The sequence below is a fragment of the Maylandia zebra genome, linkage group LG14, assembly GCF_041146795.1.
Source record: "Maylandia zebra isolate NMK-2024a linkage group LG14, Mzebra_GT3a, whole genome shotgun sequence".
Taxonomy (NCBI): Eukaryota; Metazoa; Chordata; class Actinopteri; order Cichliformes; family Cichlidae; genus Maylandia; species Maylandia zebra.
In genome coordinates this window covers 13445547-13465023 of record NC_135180.1, presented here as the reverse complement: position 1 = coordinate 13465023, position 19477 = coordinate 13445547, and the positions used below count along the sequence as shown (strand labels likewise).

The following is a 19477-nucleotide window of genomic DNA, read 5'->3' as shown; positions in this document are numbered from 1 at the left end:
GGGAGATAGTACATCCCAACAACCTGAGTGGACTTCTTGTACCAGTGTACTTGTGGCTCTATCAAAAATGTGAAAATACGAAAGTAAAATTGTCGGAACATAAGTTGTGCAGCATGTTAAATTGGACGCTTCTTACGTCCTGTGGTGCTCTATCATTTGTGTGCGTCTCCGAGAGCTTCAGAGTACCAACTAAAGTAGACGCAGATCAACTGAGGGTTTAGATTTAAAGAGTGGTTTCATCTCACCTATGGTGTTCACTGTCCTGGTGATATTTCTAAGCAATTCCATGCAGTCCGTTTTGGAACAAAGTAACAGTATTAAAATGGTGTCCTTTATGTCACAAAATGTTTTTGTCCACGTCAAGAGGATGAAAATCGGATTCCTGAGAATCTGAATGTTAAATAGAAAATGATTCATGGGAATGATCGCTACATATCAATGATTCACATAGTACAATGTGCCCATGCACCCAAGAGTGATAGGTGCCACATTGTGAAGGAGATGGAGAGTGGATTTGAAGGTTCTTTTTCAGTAAACATTTAAAAGAGTGGAGAAGTGAACAAAAGCGTTAAGAAGGAGCTGTTTTGTTGCCCCTTTTTTAACCTAAATAGGCGGTCTGTCCGACCGAGGCCTTGGCTTCAAAGTATTATCCCACACATGCAATTACCATTTCTATCAACTGGGGAGAAAGATTATGCTTTTTGGGTGTTCTTCTGCGTTTCTTCCAGTGGATTCACTTGGTGAATGTGACACGTTTTGTGTCTCCCACCCCCTATTGAATTTAAAAGTTCTCTATTCTCCGAGTGAGCTGAGGAGAGTCCTACACGCGGGCTGAATAGACACTAAATCTTTCAAGGTTAGGACTTAACCTTCTCCCACTCCAATTCATCTTCAAACTTTAGTCTGAAACCAATCAATATCAGATGATTGGTAAACAATGTGCAGTGTCTGATAGGCAGGTACCAAGGGCCCTCAATGGGATTGCAAATGCTTTGTGCGTTCAGAGTCGCTTTTGCTCTAAAGCACTGTCACAAAAAGTAAAATTACCATTCGCTTGGAATGATGCCATTCATCTTTGTCAGAGCGCCAAGCTCAGCACGCAAGCCGCTCCCCTCAAATTAATTCCTTGTTTTGCATCAGCTGAATTTGCCCAAATCCAGGAGGATGGCTCAGGCTGCACCTCGCCTGCATTTTTAATGCAGCAATTCCAGCTGATTTTACTATGCACGGGGCCCCGTGGCTTTATTTACTTCCCAATCTAGAAAGAAAAGAAAATAGATATGAAAATAAGTTGAGAAAATGAGATAAATCTGGGTGTGAAATTTCAGACACGGCATGTTCCAACCTGGAGAGTTAGAGCAGTGTAATACACGCACGCTCTTGAGAGGCTGCTGCGATGCCGTTGTCGATTTGTCATTTCATGTTGCGAGAGCTCCTGCACAAAGGTAATGTCTTCCCAGAGGCTCTTACCCATGTAATATTAAGGCAAAACATTGGGAAATGAATGTCTGAGAAATTCATTTGTTATTCTGCATAATATATTCCACAATCTGCCAGAACATTTAAAGTATAATTTAGGGGTGGGAACTACAAAAACTACAAAATACAGTCATATATGTCCCTTATTTTATATATATATATATATATATAATTTATTTTTATTTTTTGTTGGCTGTACAGGCACTATGCAAACTGTGCATTTCTGCCAATTACTCCCCTAGTGGAAATGATTCTACTATTTTTTCTTTCTTTTTTCCTTTTTTCTTTTTTCTTTTTGCAAATATTAATTTCAGACAAGATTCTGTTCCCAGAGTTGTATGTGAAAGTCTCTTGTTTGTCCTATGTCATAATGTGGAGTAATTGGCAGAAATGCACAGTTTGCATAGTGCCTGTACAGCCAACAAAAAATAAAAATAAATTATATATATATATATATATATATATATATATATATATATATATATATATATATATATATATATATATATATATATATATATATATAAAATATTTGCAAAAAGAAAAAAGGAAAAAAGAAAGAAAAAATAGTAGAATAATTTCCACTAGGGGGCCTTGAGCAGTTCTTTCTTTGCATCTCTGCTGCTCCTCTTGCCTCTGTAGCTCATGCAGATACTATCCCAGTGTTGTTTCATGGTGCTGAACCCACAGCGACAGCAGTGATGAGATTTTAAGGAGTAGGTTGTTCTCTTCTTTCACTGTCCTCTCTGTCCAACTTAAATGCTAAAAATGGCCTCTGAGGCTAATTTATAGTTGTGGCGACTGTCACCGCTGATTTGTGATCCCCAATGTTTGTGTTTATGGAACATGCCTTATTTTCTTCATCTTATCTGCCTGCAGATGGACAGCATGGTTTGACAGGGTTTATTTAGATGTGTGCTTTTTCCGGCACAAAGTATGGTGGGGTGCAATTACCAAGGACATAGAGTGAAGCCCTGGGGTCAGAGGCCCTTTCCTGTCTCCCTCCCTGAAATGAGTAAGCGTAGCTGCAGCCAGATCTCTGGATAGGTATATGGGAAATCTAAGTACAGCGAAATAGCCATTTTAGACTTACATTTTAAGAATCTGGATGTGTTGTTTGGAGAAATGTGATGAAGAGAAGAGAAGAGAAGAGAAGAGCTGAGCTGCTGGAGATAAGTAAGATAAGTGGGTCAAGCCTGAGAGACTGCTCTTCACCTCAGACACCTGCACCTCTCCACAGATCCCTCATCAAGGACTCGCATTGTCTGAGGCCTACGCCATTGTCTGCTTAAGGGCCCTCCAGATTTGCTGTGCTTCTCCAAGTGGACTCAGCCCACCTCTCCCCAAGAAACAGACAAAACAGTGGATTCCAAAGTGCCGGCCCCTTGGCATTCCCTTGCCTTTGGGAGATAAAGAGGGGAACTTCGGGCTGATTCACTTCTCCGCTCTTCATCCCTCTCCACAGCCCACCAAAAAACTAGAAGATGAGGAGGAGGAGGAGGAGGAAGAGGAAAAGAAGAGACTTGCCAGGGGTAGTAGAGGGGTGGTCTTGGGGTCAGAGAGTGATTAGTGAGAAGCAGAGTGGCGCTCCTTTTCCCCTTTGGTCCTCCTCTTCTGTGGTCACTGAGAAATGACTTCCAGTGGGCTTACTGGTGTGGGTGGAGAGGGAAGTTGAGGAATTATTCCCTTCTGTCTGTCTGTCTGTCTGGACTATATTTAACCTGCCTGACAAGATGGATGTTTCCAAGGGAATTCCCCCCCCCAACATAAATGAAGCCATTATACTGTGCTCCCTGGGCTTCTCCCTTGCTCTTTAGTTGTAAGTGGAGGTCTATAATGTCAGGAGGACATTCAAAATCAGGTTGATATACAACCTGAGCATTAATGCTGACATGCTGCAAAACTCGCTTATGAATGGGAGTGTACACCCAACAACGCTAACTTCACCACCTATTTAAAATCAGGCAGGTGTACATCTTTTCTCTTATTCATGCATTTAGACGTGGCTCAGCTTATGCGAACAGCAAAGGCACTCTCTGTCGACACACAGTGATCGCATACTTCTACCCACGCTCATGCACACAGACTCCCACTGTCGTTCCAGTGTGGCTCGCTGGTGCAGGCAATACGAGGAACTGGTGGAGGAGTTGGAAGTGATTAGGGAGAAATATGCCTGTCTTCCTGTAATGTCAGTAATAGGCAGCAGCACATCAAAGTCCAGGCCTGTCAGAATGATCCGGATCAAACCAGCCCCCATCTGGAAGCCATAACTGACTTTTCACTCATTTAAACACTCTTAAAACACACTGAACAGACATGGAGCTCCCGTCTCTGCTCGCCACTCACCACCACTCATATCAGCACCCTGTTCTTTCTGCGTCTGTGAGTGTGTGTGCGTGTGTGTGTTACTCTCTCACTACCTTAATATTGCCCGCCTCAGTGTGACATTTAATAAGCCCATATGTTTCACATTTATTTATTAGGCTGCTAATTTTTTGATTAATGTTTTCAGTCACACCTTTAGTCTCTCTTTTTTTGTGGAATGTGCAAGAAATAAAGTCCAAAGTGTGCCAATGATCTGACAGTAAAGGGGATATCTACATATGACCTAATGCACAAGCAGATATTTTTAAAGTAACATAAACATCTGCTGAACCATGAAATCAAAGAAAATATTATTCTTTCTGGAGGGGATAAAAAAGCTGGCATCAAGTGCACGCCTGTTTTTCTGCTTTGCCTCGAGTCAAAGATAAGTATCTTGTCCGTGCAAAAATGGCACAGTGCATTTTGAAACAATGATGCAGAGTGCTCCCCTCCTGCCTGCTTGCTTACGCTGTGTTGACTGGACTCCTGGACACATATTATCTTTCCAAACACAAGTCGGACACGACTCTAAGTGTATTTTAATTGGCTTTGAGCCGCCTTCCTAAAGCAAACAGCTGGTGGTGTAGCTGGTGGTGTGGTGTGCTTGGTGACTGACGGGTGGCTGGCTGTAAGGGTGGGGTAGAGTCCCACTGCCTCTCTGACCACTCCACCGGCAATCAGTCCAACGAAAGTGTTTGTGCATGTGCGTGTACGAGTGTTTCCCTAACTAGATGTCTGTACACGTGCTCACGTGTCACACTGTCTGTGGGTGAGACTTGCAGGGAATATGTGTGTACTCTAGGGTGTTTCTCATTTAAGCAGTGCACACTTGCTACTGTAAAAAGATCTTAACGGCTGACAGATAGCATCTTGAGCTGAAGTGCAAGTGATTTAATACTAACAATTAAAGTAGACGTGTCGGCAGGCAGCTTGGGTCCCTGCTGTGGCCGGACAGGGAGTGGGCTGGCTCCCTGTGTCAATAAGACAGGGAGACAGGCGTGCCTCTGATGCTCGTGCTGCTAACCTAGGCTACTCTACTTTTTATTCCTCCCTTCATTTCTGTTCGTGTTTATTTTTCTAATCTTGTAAAAATGAATCTTTCCTGGACCAGAAGTATTATCTCCTGTTAACATAATATGCAATATTTCCTTTAAAATATAGATTTTTGATTTGCGGTTGCTGGCCACTGTTGTTAGGGAGTTATGCCTGTTGTTGATTTTTGGCTTAACTGTCCAAAACAAGAGTGCACTTGGATACTTGCACAGAACGATAAGCGAAAATGGAGCAGAGCTCTTTCGAGTTAAGGAAGGAGTGAAGGCAAGCTGAAAAGAAAGTTTCATTCTGAGCTCAGCATATGGAGAAAAGCCCTGAAAACGACTCATTTTACAAGAACCAAGGATCTCGCTCTGAACATGGCCAACTCCGTTCTCATAAAATCTATAGACCATCCATTATAAAACACCCAGGCTCTTATGAACCCAGCAATAGGGCCTCCTGCCTCCAAATCCCCTCTGGAAGTGTTTGAAAAACAAAGCGAGGCTTCACTTCAACCTCATTAACTAGTTATAATAAACAAAACAATGTGTTTTTAATGGATGGCGAGTCTCGTCTCCCCATCCCCTACTAGCTCTGGTCCAAAGCGACTGGCCAGTAGTGGGTTTCCCATGACTGCAGCTTATAGTGTCATGATGATGGATGGGCAAGGTTGGTGGGGGCTGCCTTTTGCCCTTCTCCTTTGGGATGTCCCACAGATTGACAGGCACATTGTGGTGCTCGAGTCCTGCTGACGTACTGCACCACCCGCTGGCACAGCCACAGAGAACACCAGATAATACCTGCTTTCCTACTTCCATATTCTGCGTGTTCACCTTAGCAATGCATGCAGAGGAACATGAAAGTATAAATATAAGCAGATGTCAAGGCAGTCTAAGTTTGACCCAAGATGATAAACCCGTAGTGAGGAAATAAAAGAGGCCAAATTTTCTCTTGACAATGTTTTAAGGGTAGTATGTTTCATTAGTTTATCTTTGCGTTAGCGTGCTGAACAACCACCTGAATCCAAGGACCCCTGCAGGACCTCAGCAGGGGAGACATTAGCTTCCTGATGAATAAATACCAACAGAAGCTCAGCGCCCACAACACAAACTCGGCTAATGTCGATAGGTTCAAGAGTGCCACACATGTGCATACACACGTCTCTCTCTGCATCCACTCTTTCTCTCTGTATCTGACTCATTCGAACGCACTCCACACCACACAGAGCGCCTCTGGAATAAAATTCTCCCAGCTAGTGTAAAACAATCCAATAACAGCCAGCACCTCTCAAAATAAAACAATAGCTCAGCTCACGCTGGTGTTGTAAAACAGCTCAGCCGATTACACGCACGTATGTGTAACTGTATTGTAAATTCGCCCTTTGGGTAATAGCACATTTTTCCTTCATTTGGTGATTCGGGGATTATAATAATAGTGGTGTGTGTGTGTGTGTGTGTGCGGTTGGGTTCATGCACATGTAGCGGTGTTTTTCAAATCTATTCTTACATTGTGTTTTATGCCAGTACATGCTTTTCGTTCCAGTTTTTTGCAGCGGCGCGGTGGAAGTTGAGCTACTCTTTGTTCTTGTTTTTTCTTTTTTGAAGTGTTCAGAGTTTTTGAAGAAGTAGCTACTTGCATCGCCTTATTAGTTCAAAGGTCATTTGAATAGATGGGGTCAGATATAAGACTCAGACAGAAGGAGCGAGAGGGAACGAGTGACCCTGGCCCCCACGATGCTGCTCAATGTGTTTGTAAACAGGATGTCATTAACACTGGGAACTGGCCAGCCTCACAATGACTTTTGTCTCCTTCTGTTGTGTGCATGTGTGAGACAGAGGCGTGTAAGGCTGGGAGGCAGAGAGAGAGTGTACGGTTGATACAATTTCCAATGAAACGCTTCGCATACTTCCACTGATAAATCAACACCCCACAAATGCCCTTGTACTTTTCTGTCCAAATAACATCCAGGTTGACTTTGTCACATCAGATAAGCACCAGCTAATGTGATGAAATTTATGGCTCGGCGTGGCTGCTGTACTAATACAGCAGCAGATTGTGTGAAGCTGTGCTAAGTGCACTCAACTGTCAGCTCTTATTGTGGTGTCAGTCCTTCCTTCTAATTAGTGTCCTCAGCGGGCAGGAAGTGGGCCTGGGCTGGACTAATCTGTCAGTGAGGCCAGACCATCCTCGCCCAAGCGACTGTTTCCTTAGATAAACCCAGAGGCCTTTATCTAAGAGAGTTGTGACACTCAGGGGGCCTGGGAAGCCCCTAGTGATTCTGTTATTAGTTCTCAGATCTACATTTTACACACTTAATCCAAAACAGATTTTAAGTACAACACGTCTCAGCTTTCATCTAGGTATTTTTATACCTTACGGAAATGTGAAGTAGCATCTTTTGGTAATACTTTCGTATCGAACCACCGATCACCGTGGTGACAGGTGTTGATTGAGCATGAGAAGGAGGAAGTGTAGTGAAGGACACTTCCTGGCAGACAGTTTTATCAGTGAGGGAGCAAAGGGGTCAGAGAACGGCTGAACGAGGTTATCACACTCATGTAATCATGTCCTATATGCGAATGGTCCTCCAAGTGCCTGGCAGAAGCCGAGAGCTGCTGACCAAGGTAACTGTCTCTTTCATATAAACACTGTGTGAGTTATAACCGAATGCTGGGTCCATCAAGTGCAGAAGTTGTTTCTTTTGTTGTCTTCTTGTTTCTTGGTTCTCAGCGTGCCGCTGGAGTTCACAGAATAGTTGGAAAGGGTGTCCAAAGGACCTGAGGTTGCTTGTGTATTGTCTAAGGGCACTGACACATCCTGCAGGGAGATAGCGCTGCTTGTAAAGATTAGCAGGCTGTCTTTCTTGACTAATGTGTGAAGCAAACAGCCAACTTGAAGTGCAAGATATGTAGTTTAAAGATGTTTGTGGCTCATTGTCTCTCGGTGCGAAACAAAGTCACGCAACAGCCTGAGGCAGGAAAGGAGAAAGTGCAAAGCGAGAGTGAATGGGCTCCTTTTCCTTCCCTTGCTATGTTTCCTTCGCACCCTCCCTCTATCCATCCTTCGCTCCCGCCTTTCCTCTCCTCCTTTCCTCACCACCAGCGGGGTCCAATTCCTCCACTTGAACGCTCAGGGCCAGCAGCGGACTGATTAGACCCACACCCCCAGCCGCGCTTCTCTGAGGACTCTGCAGCGGGACGACTTCAAATGCACCTCGCTCCTGCCACCCCAAATAAAACCTGACTGGTCCTAATGGACATATTTTAATCTCCCTGGGTTATTTGAAGATTTCTTCAGCCCGCTGCTGGCCACAGCAGAAACAAATTCCTTTCGCTTTGTTGATTAAACTGCCGCCTCTCCACCGTTGCTTATCATACAGCAACGAGCCGCTCTTTTTAATTAAAAGTGAGACACCACAAGTGTGCAATTAACAGCTGGTAATTATAGAGCTCTTCAGAAGTGCAACACTCCACCTTCATTTTCAATTATATAATGGACAAGTGGCTTTTTGATCTCCAAATTAGTGAACTCTTGTAATATTTGTTTTGTGGCAGATTTGGGGGGTTAATAGTGGCCTATGGTGGCCTGCCTCTTCCGTGATTGATGCAAGAGCAGAAAAAGGGATATTAAAAACTAAACAGTCCATCAGGAAATGCAAATCGCACCTTCATGTTAATGAGCAGGCAGCGGACCAGGCTGGCCAGCCGTGGCGTTTCATGTGGGAAAAGCAAGTGCCCACTCTGCCGCAAACTGATTAGTACATTTGAATTTGAAAGTTTAATTAAGTGCTTCTAATATAGATCGTTTTGGAGGGTGACACGTAACATTAAATGGTTTGATACTTAATTCAGCCGGCTTTTGATTGCAAAGCAAGCACGGGTAAATTTGTTGTGTGAGAGTGCTATCCCAAAGGAGGCAGAAGCCATGGACTTAATTTTAAACGTTTAACTGATAACTGATGAAAATGTTTTTTAATGACCGACGCAGTCTTTGAGTGTATAAAGCAGAACACTTGTACAGTTTTAATTACAATTGATTTCCATCTATGTACACGGTTGCGGTATTGTTAGTTGAGAGTTAGCCTTCTTTCACTCAGTCCATCAATATGAAAAAAGTAGACCCTGATTGATTTCCGACTTCATGGGTGCGTGCAGCGGGGTAAAATGAGGTGATTATTAATTGATGGAAACACTTTAATGTCTTTGGGGGACGCTTTCCAATGCCGGACCTTTTTTTTTTTCCTTTTTTTTTTTTACCAGAAGTGAAAGTATCAAGTATTTCAAAAGTAAATTACCGTTTTGGCTGTTGTGATTTGTAATTGCTTTATTTCCCAAGTCAATAAAGTTCTTAAATCAATGCCCCTTTTTCACTATAGAAGCACAAACACCCCTGTTATATTGTCTTCATTTGCATGCTGACTCTGAAATCAAGCTCACATTTCTTTACATAAATATAATCAGATGTTAGAGATAATAAGATCTCCATATTAAACTGGTAAAATACGAGGAAGTTCAGCTGAGTATGACAACTGTCTTTTGATGAAGTTGAACTAAAATGTTTCAAGGATTTAAAGTGACTTATATGATACTATTATATTGAATTCATTCGTGTAACAGATTTCTGCTTTACTTTATACTTGCGGCTGCGTTCAGGCAATCTGTCATTAATTATACAGTCATGTCACTCCAAATATGTATGTAACCATAGAGGAGGGGAGGGGGGAAGCATGAAATCAACAGTCCCAAGTCACTCAAGCACTTTGGAATTTTGCATTGGTGAATATTGGCAGTTCAGTGTGAAATAAACACCAAGTATTTAAATTTAAACCAGGTCATTATGAATGGTTCTTAAACAAAATGTCAGTCATTAAGCAATGCCATGTGGCTCTGCTTAGATTTCCTGTTCAATTTAATTTAGCAAAAAAAGAAATGGGGGGGATTTCTTGTATCCCGTCTGCATGGAACGCTGAACACTTGTTACAAGTTGGCATTTCCCGTCTATTCCCCCTGAACGAGGAGATGGATTGTCAGTGATGTGTTTTTGATTGTGTGTATGTGTTGCTGTGTGCATGTGCATGTGTGTTCTCAGTCTAATCTGAGCTGCTGTTACTGTCATGTCCCTCTCCTTCCCTCATTGTCCCTCTGCATTCCCACCTTAATCTCACTGTCATTTGGCAGCTGTCACTCTGCATTTATGCCCACCTCCTACTCCACACACACGCACACAAACACACACACACACACACACACACACACACACACACACACACACACGAACACTCCGATTCCCTCACCTGCATGAAACACCTTTCAAGTGAATTTGAATAAAGAAAAAAAGAAGCTTTTTGATGTATCATCAGATGTGTCATCTAAACAATTTAATTTACACCAAATTCTAGCTACACTTTAGAAATTTTTAATAAATTGTTTCTTATGATAATAATTTATGACACTTTTTTAAAAATACAATAAAAAATACAATAAAAAGAAGAGTTTCATATTCAAGAGGTAAATATGAGCCTCCCTCAGTCCTCACAGGGCCCGATAATGTTTATGCCTGGACTCCCATGCAGTGCTGTATAGTGTGTTACACAGGAAGACAACAATCCCCATACAAGACCAAAGTCCTACTGTATTGTCCAGTTAAATCACCTCCTAAATAGAGGGAAATTGACATCCATAACAAATAACATAACAGCTTCAGTGCTCCGAGGGGGATTTTGTTGCTCGGCGCACAGGGCTGAATGTTAGCCTTCCAGCAATCATTAAACAAACATCCTCTCCAGGACCTCTCCATGCCTGGGTCTATTCCACATGTCACACTGTGGTTTGGAAAGCCTCCGCATGCGCAGACATTATTGTATGTAACAAGTTCTGTAACAAAGTTAAGGTAGAATTGGCCTGCTGCTGCGTTAGTGGTCAAGGCAAGCAAAGTCTGAGAGTAGAAAAGCAGCCCTCAGACAAAGTCTATTCATATCCAGAAATATTAAATAGAGGATGTCAGGTGGGTAGTAGGTGGTCACCTTGTCACATTAAAAACACTCTCAGTTTTCTTTCCTTACCAAACAGAGACCTCACTCTGAATGAATTCAGCTCTTTAAGTGGGTATCGGGCCTGGTGTTTTGAACCTGTATCCGACATTTTTTTGAATAATCTGAGTTTGTATGTTCTCATGCTTCCGAATCCTTCCAGAAGGGGGAGGATCAGTAATTCATGTGGTCCATTGTGCATGTTTGAACAATGCTCACACTGATAACCTCTGACCCTCAACTGCAGTGGCATAACAGTTTCAAGAGGCTGCTTTATGTGAGAGAAATGAGAAATGGGAGCTGTGACCAGAAAAACAAACTCTTTGAAAGGGGTCGATGAGCAGGACAGGTTCAGTAGCACCAGGATTACACAGTGGTATTAAAATCGCCACATCCATAGAGAACACAGGGTGTACATGTCTCTGTTTCTTTCTCACTTTTTTCGGTTTGTTACTTGTGTGTGTGTGTGTGTGTGTGTGTGTGTGTGTGTGTGTGTGTGTGTGTGTGTGTGTGTGTGTGTGTGTGTGTGTGTGTGCGTGTGTGCGTTTCTCCAAGTGATGACTTTGAGTTTGTCACATGTCTCAGCCCTGTGTTGAAGGCCATTTGTCAATGGTGGAATCATTATACATGTTCCTGTCCCCCTCCCAGATGGGCATGGTGATCACCACTGACCCCCTGTGACGACCACAGCACCTTCATTATGTCACCACGGCCACCCTGTCACTACAGCAACTCTTTAACCGTCTGTGTGACACCCCTGGGTGAGACTCCAATCTCTCATCCGGAGGCCTGCCTGTCTCCGAGCTTGTCACTCTGTGCGCACACTGAGTCTGGATGTCTCTGTTGCCTGTGTGTTTACACCTTACTCCATCTGCCTTTTTTTAATCATTATATTGTATTAAACTTTGACAAATCAGCCCTGTAACTAACAGTAATATTAGTTACTGGTTCCCTAAACAGCTACAAACAACATCTTTCTATCATCTATTAGACAACTGACAACTAGACAACTGAACCGTCAATTAATAAAATAATTTCCTAGTGGGCACTATAGATATACATTTTGTCCTTCCCAGTGGGATTATTATAGATAACACACTGGACACTACACTATTACCTCTCCCCCTATTTTCTAATCAGCAATTATTCAATTATGTCCCAACAGTTGGAGGGTATTGCCAATGTCGGGTGGGAGGGACCCCGGGGCCCCGCAGAACGCCTGTGATTAGTGTTGCATCTGCAGAGAGGTGACAGAATCCCTCTTCAAATATTTTGTCTTCATTTTACGGCTCTGAGATGCAATTATGGAGCAGCAGTTCATTACAGCAGCACGCAGCGCTTCATGTTTTATGCATGTCGCCTCATTTAGGGGCTTTATTAATGAGCCAGGCCTGACCAGGCTGCTTGAGACTGTACTGCAGACTGTGCGATGGCCACCAATGGCTTGTGTTTGTGTAGGTGTTTGCGTGCTGGTGGTATGAGTAAGGAGGAGTAGGGAAACGGGGGGAAGGAAGGAGAGTGAACCAGAATGAAGGCTAGATGGAAAAACACAATAAAAAATGTCACTGAGAGAAAACTGAATGAAACAGAAAACGCGTGTGGTCAGTGCGGTGGTCACTTCGCCGCTGTGCCCTCTATATACCCAGCAGCCGGCCTCGTAATGCGGCTCTAGTGTTGAGACTGGTGCAGACTGGTTTGGCTTTAAGTCAGTACATTGAAGGGGTGGGGGCAGCAGGGGTGACTAACCGCACCTCCCTCCGCAGAAGAAACTCCATCTGCATCCAACATTGAGACAGATGAGGCCAATTTGGGTCCTTAAATTTCTGGGCTGTGATGGATGTGGGGTGGCTGTGCACGCTGAGAGGTTTGCGAAGGGAATGGGCGAGAGAGAGGGGAGACAGGTGAGGAAAGTGAGAAAGAGGGGGACATTTAGTGTGACACAGAATGTGAGAACAGGGAAGGAAAGAAGGGTGAAGGAGACTCACCTCTGAGCATGAGTGGTTTGAATTTATTGCTTAAATTGGTGTATTTATTGGATTTTTATTTTACTCTTTGATGTACGGCGCAGACATAGAAAGTTTGGAGACATGGGGTCAAAATTGTTCATAAAGTTTAGAATTCTTCTGAGTGCACAGGACACACACACACACACACACAGTGGAGTTATGGAGGTGATATAATGGGGTACTCGATCCAGACCCTTGACCTGACAAATTAAGCTATGAGGCTAACAGCAAACATCGGTATGTCTTTATGCTTGATGCCCGCACACAGTATGTTTTGGCACTTTCTTTGCAGGTTTCAGCTGAAGCAAATCTGAAGCTAATGTGCCGGAAATGCGAGTAACCAAAAATGTCTTTGTTGGATTTTTTTGTTTGTTTTTTTCACCGCTGAGCTTCTCTTTTCTAAAGCAATCAGTGTTTGTACGGAAGGCAGAAATTCGAGGACAACATTACTGATTAACTGATACTCACTGATCTCATTTATTTGCATCTAATTATTGATATCTGACACTTAGATATTTTACGTATCTTCATGAGTTACAAACTACCTTCTTTAACATTGCAGATTTTGAGTAGGTACAGGCTGTATTTGCCCACAAATGTGCCCAGCTTTAACTGACTAATGGCCTTCTTACTGCAGACCAGGGCTCCCATCTGGACTGCAGATCAGCCCCCTTTGATAAGAACTACCATCCTCAGGCCTACATAAATATTTTATCAAGTATAATGGAAATTGTCAAATCAATCTAATTGTGTAATGCATTACGAAGACATCAAACTCAAACAAAGCACATATGCTATCATTTCTTTTAACGACCAGGCCAGACCGGGCCAGGCTGGGCCTGGTTGAGCTGGTGGTTTTGTACCCAGGGGGCCTTCCGCAAGGCTGGGGTGGCTGGCAGCAACCACTCTGGATATACATCTCTCGCAGACTGGCCTCACTCACATTTCATCAAAGGAATCAATTTCTCAAATGTGCACAACTGTGAGCCATAATTATATTAGGGCCCAATGGCAGTTAGCCATGACATGAAAGAGAAAGAAAGAGAGAGAGAGAGAGGAGGTAGAAAGAGAATGCTCATCTATGCAGGTTTGAACTGGAATCGTTGTTATTGTTAAAAATGGGCAATTTTTTAGGTCAAACATATTTTTTTAGCTTTGGTGAACGTAACTCTTCCACACATTTTTTTTTCTAGAATTTATAGGTTTGCTTTCATTTTTCTATAGCTTAGTGGAAGATTGCTGATGCTGCTGTCTAAAAGGAAGATAGAAGGATGAGGACACAGAAGCAGGAAGATAGATGAAAGGAATGGTGCAGGTGACCAGAGCAAACAAATCAAAAGCTTAGGGTGTGTGACATGCTGCAGGGCGCTGAGCTGGGGGTAATTTCAGAGGAAAACACGTAGGAGTTTAGGGGATTAATGACCTTTGTCAACATGTTCTTTACACATGTCACTTCAGAGGCAGGCACTTTTTAAAATCTTGTTTATTTGCACTTCTACTTCTAACTCAAGCAAGCAATCAGCAGGCACTCATTAGGAAATTAAGATCCGCGTCTCAACACAGGCATGCTCATGAGTTGTTGTTGATTACTTCTTTACTTCTGTCTGTGGCTTTACGATGGATCAGGCAGATTCCATAAACTTTGTATGGCCACAGTCTTAGCGTGAAGTATGCTATCCACTATTCCCCACCATAATCCCTTTTCACCTTATAGCTTTCCCCTTCTCTTTACATTTACTCCTGCTCGTTCTTCTCATCTCCTCTATCCCAGGGTCATTGTATAATGCAGAGGGCCCTCTCTCTGTGCACCAGCTGATGTATGGCTTGTGGAAACAATGTGAGTACTGGGCTGTTATTCTGTTTGCTTTACATTTGACAGGCTTGAGTTAGCATCCGACTGGGATCCTATCTCATTAGGCCAAATGCTAGGCTAAAACAATCATAAAAATCATTTGGCAACTGGCATCCCACTTAGGAACACCTGTCAACATACAGGCGGAAGATAAACTTGTGAAATTGGAGTCAGGGCCCGGATTGAATCGGGATGCGGGATAGAGATGGAGGGAGGAGTGAGCAGGAGAGATGCCCATATGCTCCATGTTGTTAGCGACTTAATGGTATGAAGTGGCTGGGCTGATGCAGAGACTTCCTTGTTGATGATATTGATTGTGGTTTTAGGATGTAAAGTGTGTGTGTGTGTGTGTGTGTGTGTGTGTGTGTGTGTGTGTGTGTGTGTAGGGGTGTGTGTGTGCAGCACATCCATCTCTGTGTTCATCAAGATTTCATTCATTAGCGTTTCATTAATAATAAATGTGATTTGTTAATCATCCACGTTGATGTTCCAAGCAGAGTGAATTTTTTTTACAGCAAATTCATAAAGAAAAGGACTTTGTATATGCATGCGTGTCAGTCAGTAGCTCACAACTGCATGAAACGACACAAGCCTCCCCTCAATCTCAACATTTTTTTTTCTTTTATGCAAACACACATTTTCTCCCCCTCTCTCGATTCCTCGCACAGGCTTCTCTCTTTCCCTCTGCTGTTTCTTCCCCTCCTCTCCCTGTCTAAACATACATCTTTATCAAGCGGTTGTTGTCAGACAACATTAGATAATTAATAGGCCATTTGTCAAGCCTGTGAGAAACATGTTAAAATCCCCGAGCAGCTCGGCAGATAAATCCTGGCGCGTACACAGACTCCTTTGTTGTGTCAGCCTGCCATCGGAGCTGCAGATTTACCATTAAAGGACGCTCATTATTAATCACAACTAATGCTAATTAATTAGGTGTCTGTGTGTGTGTGTATGTGTATATGTGTGCGCGCGCACAGGGGACCAGCTCAAAGTTTCAGTTTGTTCCACGGTGTTAATTGGTAACTTCGCCCACAGCCCTTAATGGAGTGTTTTCCATTTGGAATGAGGAGTCATTGACTAAGACAAGGGGGAAAAAACATGGACAATGCTCTCATTAATTAACACTGTGTTAAGAGCTCTGTTCCCGTTAGTGTGTGTTTATGTGTGTATGTGTGCATGTGTGTGTGTGTGTGTGTGTGCGTGTGTGCCAGCTTAAACATTTTGCATAATACAAATACCAATTTGTAATAATATGGAGTGAAGGCAGCTATATAAATGGTATTTATTTAAACATACAGTAACAGAGCATTACTTACACAAAACCATCTTTGATGTATTTTCTGGTCTCTCTGGGAGTAAGCATGAAAAGCATAAGAGAAATACAAACACATAAAGCCACTAGAACAAAATTTTACATTCACATATTTTTATATGATTTGTTTAGATTTTTACCACATTCTGTCTAACAAACCATATCTTGTTTTAAATGTGGAAATTCTTGGTGGTCTGAGAACCAAATGTTGACAGATAAACTGTGGACAATTGCCTAAAACTGTTGTTGTCGAGCTACCTACAGATTTGAATGTTTGTGCTTCGTATCAGTCAGTTCCACAGTCACCCCAATGGACCCACGGACCAAAAGACTCCCTAAAAGCGGTGTTAAGGCCTCCATTAAGCACAAAGACAGAGTTAATTAGGAAGCTTATTGCCTCTCCCGAGGCCATGGGGCTCCAAACGCTCTCCTATGCACCCTGCTGAGGGAATATAGCCGCACAGTGATGCACTGTAATTAACAGTACTTAGCAAATCTACAGCAGTCATTTTCTGATTGGCAGTAGCTGTGAGAGCGTTAAAATTAACCAAATGAAAGATAATTATTTTTATGTGTTTTGAATTCAGTCACAGTCTCTTGGGGTATCTTGTTTTTCAGGACAAAAGCAGAAACAACAGCAATCATGCTATCGCCCTTCAGTCGCTGCCACATATTTTGAGTATTTGTGTTTTCAGTGCTCATTTTTACTGCACAGATATTCTTTCTAAGTTCTTGGAACAGCAGAGCAAACTGATTTCCGTGGTGCTTGGATATAAAGCGAAAGCAGGGATGTGATGAAGTGTGCAGTTTTTAAATGTGGATGATGACAAATGGAGGAGATCATATGTGATAATGTTTGACCTGTAGTACAAGGGTAAGACCCCATACATCGCCTCATGCCTGGCTGTCTGTTATCACATGAGAAAAATGATGTCTACAGATAAGCACGAGGGCCGCTCCACATTAGGTGAGAAGTTAATTTCCATATTTCATGATCTAAGACCCCCATCAATCAAGTCTTCGAGCTCTTTCTCTGGTAAATGATTTGTACTCTGAATTGTCCTCAAGCTCAGTAGATGAATGATGTTTTCATCTCATTGTATACTATGAACAGACATACAGTGGAAAAACTCTTTTCCTAACTTCACCCACTGTCTACAAATAATAAAACTCATGCTTTAGCTGACAGATTATATATATTTTTTTAAGTCTTAATATTTTTGACTTCTCCAGCTCTTCCTCACCTGCTAACAACAAGACGCAGCCAAATAATTAAATAAAATACAGACAAAGAATAGAACTGGAAAAAAAGACACACAACAGCAGGAAAGACAGCGGATCAAAGAACCAAAAAAAAAAAAAAAACACTCAGAGAGGAGGGGTCGAGTATGTCCACAGGTAGGTTATTCTCTCTGTAAACATATGTATCCATTTGTCCCGTGGGTGCGTCCTCTTGGCGTCCCGTCAGCACTGGCTGGGTCACACCTCCATTAGGGGCTTTGTCACAGTGATTAATAGCTCTTTCTATCATCTTTAATTCACTCCCTGATGATGGCGGCCGTGCTCGCTGCTTGGGGTAATCATGTGATGTATGAGTTCGCCCAACACATTGTGGCAGAGGTGAAAATCATTCCACCCATGCAGATAGCAGGGCCGGGAACGAATGTTTTCCCTCTTAATAAAAATTAATGAATTTGGCATCAAGCTCAACCATTTGAATACATGATGTATAAGTATGTGTGTGCATATCTGTGTTTATTCAATAAGCCAATATGTGCTTTCCTGTGCTAATGGCTGATTCCGATGAGGAGATAATTTTGTTTCCCTCACTGTTTTGCTTTTTGTCTTTTGGATACATAAACATCAAAGTTTCTCAGGAGTGCACCCCCTCCCCCCTCCCCCCCCCCCCCCTCCCGTGCTTGCTGGTACTATATTGATGTGCAATCTGTGTTATTAATGCAGTTGAAGTCATGAGCATGCTCTGAGATGGAGTTCCCCTTCTCAATCCAAAATTCTTTCAGAGCTCCCACTTTGATGAAGGGCGTCAGCTTGCAATGGTGAAGTAATGTCCATTACTGAACAAACAAACACGACCGTTTGCTGCATGTAGGCAGAGCATTAAAAATGCATGCACTCGCACACACACACACACACACACACACACACACACACACACTGATCTGATCATCCAACTGCAGTGTCACTGCTGTCCACACACCTAAGCAAAGCCCTAAGACTAAATTATCAGTCATCTACACATGAGACCACAATTTTCAAAACTCTGCACATAGCATATTTGTTTTCAGCAATTGTTTACTTTACAGAAACATATATGTTTATGAGCCGAAATGCTCTTGTGGAGTCCAGTGGACCAGAGGAATTCCTGGCCTGAATCAAATATAAACTTGGAGACCAGCGTGAGAGGGAAAATGTCAGAGGAGAAACAGCAACGGTGGGATACAGTTACCTTTAAAAGCTCTTGTCCCTCTACCATGTGGCAAACTTCACATCCAGGCCTCTAACCATGTTACACAGTCTCTGTGCTGAAAATCATTACCCTTACTCCCAGAGCCACATTGGGTTTCATGCCCGGCCCAGTCCAGTCGAGTCTTTGAAAGACGTCTCCTTTAAATTCCCTGGGCCCACACAGTGTGTATGTCAAACACAATAGTTGTACACCGTGTAGACACTGTGATCAGGTATTGCTGCAGGGAATGACTATCAGAACTGCTTTAGTTGTAAGTACGCCTTGACAAAACATGCACGCACAGGTGCACATGCTGGATTACACAGAAAATAATAATATAACAGAGAGCTGATTCAGCAAACTATGTTCATGCATAGATTTTTTTTTTCTTTGCCACAGCAAACACACAGTTTGACAGGAATTATGATTCTTACTGACAGAGGAAAACATCTTATGTACTACTTATGCAGTACTTTACAGTTTTACATTCCTCTTCACCACAACTTGTGTTCTGACCTTGAGAAAAATGGAGTCTGCATATATTTACAAATGTGTAGCTCGCTGGTCTTGGCTTATCTTGTGTGTCGAGTAATGTAGCAGTGCTAAGTTGGAAGCATACAAATATTGAAGTGCATTGGTTTTGTTCAAGTCTTAAGTTAATTTCTCAGGTTAGTTCATGACCGCCTGTGGCCAATCACAATGCCCCATTTATTCAATCAGACACATGTTTAATTCAAGGCCAGTGAACAAGAAGTGCGTGTGTGTATCTGGGTGGATCAAAGGTTCCGTGGCTGACAGCGCTGAGGTACAGTGTCACACAGGAAGCCCTTCAGGAATGTTCCTCATCCCAGGGATGGGTTGTTGAGCCTCATTAGCAGAGCTCCTTCTCCCTGTGACCTGTCAGTGTGTGTTAGGCACAGCCCACCACAGAACA

The 19477-nt window shown here is 42.8% G+C and overlaps 1 protein-coding gene across 12 annotated transcripts in view; it reads left to right on the top strand.

Annotated features, from left to right (window-relative positions):
- mecom (MDS1 and EVI1 complex locus) overlaps positions 1–19477 on the top strand; it is a 125772-nt gene that overhangs the window by 19257 nt on the left and 87038 nt on the right. The gene's annotated exons all lie outside the window — the stretch shown is intronic.